Source organism: Hippopotamus amphibius, chromosome 5, assembly GCF_030028045.1.
Source record: "Hippopotamus amphibius kiboko isolate mHipAmp2 chromosome 5, mHipAmp2.hap2, whole genome shotgun sequence".
NCBI lineage: Eukaryota > Metazoa > Chordata > Mammalia > Artiodactyla > Hippopotamidae > Hippopotamus > Hippopotamus amphibius.
Genome location: NC_080190.1, coordinates 26,266,477 through 26,269,426, shown reverse-complemented (window position 1 = coordinate 26,269,426; position 2,950 = coordinate 26,266,477).

Below are 2,950 nucleotides of genomic sequence, written 5' to 3'. Positions count from 1 at the left end.
TCTACTTTTCAATAGGTTTGTTGTTTATATTGACTCACTTTTGTTTGTTGTATATTTTGATGTACAGTATAACAGGAGTACCTAAGTCGATCCTCTTGTTCTAATATTTTTCTTAACACCATTGCTGAATCATCCCTATCATCTGTTGTGTATGTGTGTCTGTCTGGGAGTGTCTTCATCATACACTCAGCCTTATATATTCTAGAGGCTGTCCTCAGTCTTCAGCTCTTCCACTGATCAAGCAGGTCCTGAACCAATACCACACTCTTCGTGACTACAGCACCAGAATGCTAAGGAGGGCCCTCTGCCTTGCCAGATTCTCTTTCAAATGATTCCCATTCTCTACTCTCTGTTCTTCCAGATCAACTTTGGAATCCTTTCATTTAAGTACTCCTGGTTCTCTAAAACCTTTGGTCCAACTATGAACTTCTTCCTGTGACAAATATCAGAAATACATTTGTAATACCCAGACTTTCCATGCAGGAAGATGCCTCTATATGTTTAAATATTATAAGTCAGTGGTCTTCGTCGTTTCCTTCATCATGGTCATTCAAATTTCTTCTTTGGAGTATCCCTAAGTATTTAAGTCTTCTAATTGCAAGGATATTTATTTTGAAAATCATCTTACTGAGCATTCTTTTATCAATCCTAGCAGACTACTGTATTACCCATTATATTCTTTTCCACAGCTATAATTTTTTACAGCTTCATATTTTGTTGCATTGGCTAGAATTTTCAAGCTGACATGAAATACCAGTAGTAACATCAGATATCATTGATGATTTAATCCTAATTTTAGTGTGAATTCCTTTAGAGTTTCACTATTCAAAATGAATGTTGGCTATTGGTTTGAATTAACTTTCAATTCCTTAGACAGGACTATACCAAATAACCAAGCTGGGGATATTTTCAAGATGAAGGGTGGTTACAGTCCGTATATTGGCATAGCTCAGAGATATTACAAGTGTGGTTCCAGACCACTGCAATAAAGCAAATATTGCTATAAAGTGAATTACTTTATATTTTTTGGTTTCCCAGTACATAGAAAAGTTATGTCCACACTATAGTGTAGTCTATGAAATGTGTAATAACCTTATGTCTAAAGAAACAATTTATGTAACCTAATTAAAAAATACTTTATCACTAAAAATAACAAGCATCAGCTGACCCTTTAGTGAGTCATAAGCTTTTCGCTGACAGAGGGGCTTGCCTCCATGTTGATGGCTGCTGACTGATGGGGGTGGTGGTTGCTGAAGACAGGGGTGGCTGTGGCAATTTATTAAAATAAGACAACAGTGAAGTCTGCCATGTTGATTGACTCATCCTTTCATGAATGACTTCTCTGTAGTATTCAATGCTGTTTGATACCATTTTACCCAGAGTAGAACACCTTTCAGAATTGGAGTCAATCCTCTCAAATCCTGCCAGGCTCTGTTGACTAAGTTTATGTAATATTCTAAACCCTTTGTTGTCACTTCAACAGTCTTCACAGCATTTTTACCAGGCGGAGATTCCATCTCAAGAAACCAGTTTCTGTGCTCAGCAATAAGAAACAACTCTGCAACCATTCAAGCTTTATCATGAGATTGCAGCAATTCAGTCACATCTTCAGGCTCCACTTCTAACTCTAGTTCTCCTGCTATTTCCACCACATTTGCAGGTACTTCCTCCACTGAAGTCTCGAACCCCTCAAAGCCATCCATCACAGTTAGAATCAATTTCTTCCAAACTCTGGTTAATACTGATATTTTAAGCTCTCCAGTGAGTCACAAATGTTCTTAATGGCATCTAGAATGATGCGTCCTTTCTAGAGGTTTTCAATCTACTTTGCCCAGATCTACCAGAGGAGTCACTATCTATGGCAGCTATAGCCTTACAACATGTCGTTTATGAATAGTGAGACTTATGAGGGGATGCTGCATTAGCAGGACAGGAAACAGCATCAATCTCGTTGTACCTTTCCATCAAAGCTCTTGCATGGTCAGGTGCATTGTTAATGAGCAGCCATATTTTGAAAGGAATCTTCTTTTCTGAGCAGTAGGTCTCAAGAGTGAGCTTAAAATATTCAGTAAACCATGTTGTCAACAGATGTGTTTTCATCTGGGCTATGTTGTTCCATTTATAGAGCACAGGCAGAGGAGATTTATCATAACGCTTAAGGCCCTAAGATTTTCAGAATTGTACATGAGCACTAGCTTCAACTTCATGTCACAAGCTGCATTAGCTCCTAATAAGGGAGTCAGTCAGTCCTTTGAAGCTTTGAAGCCAGGTGTTGACTTCTCCTCTCTAGCTATAAAATTCCTAGATGACATCTTCTTACATCTACATTGAAAATCTGTTGTTTAGTGTAGCCATGTTTATTATTATCTTGGCTAGGTCTTCTGGATAACTTGCTGCAGCTCCTACATCAGCACTTGCTGCTTCACCTTACACTCATGCTATAGAGATGACTTCTTTTTTTAAACCTCATGAATCAACGTCCTGTAGTTTCAAACTTTTCTTCTGCAGCTTCCTCACCTCTCTCAGCCTTCATAGAATTAAAGAGTTAGGGCCTTGCTTTGAATTAGGCTTTGGCTTAAGGGAATGTTGTGGTTGGTTTGATCTTCTATCCAGACCTCTAAAAGTTTCTCCGTATCAGCAATAAGGACTTTTCACTTTGTCATTTGCGTGTTCACTGGAGTAACACTTTGCATGTCCTTCACGAACTTTTCCTTTGCATTCACCACTTGGCTACCAATTTGCTGCAAGAAGTCTAGCTTCCAGTCTGTCTCAGCTTTTGACATGTACTCTTCACTAAGCTTTATTATTTCTAGCTTTTGATTTAAAGTGAGAGATGTGTGACTCTTCCTTTCACTTGAACACTTAAGAGGCCATTATAGGGTTGTTAATGGGCTTAATTTCTATATTGTTGAGTCTCAAGGAATAGGGAGGCCAGAGGAGAGGGAGAGAC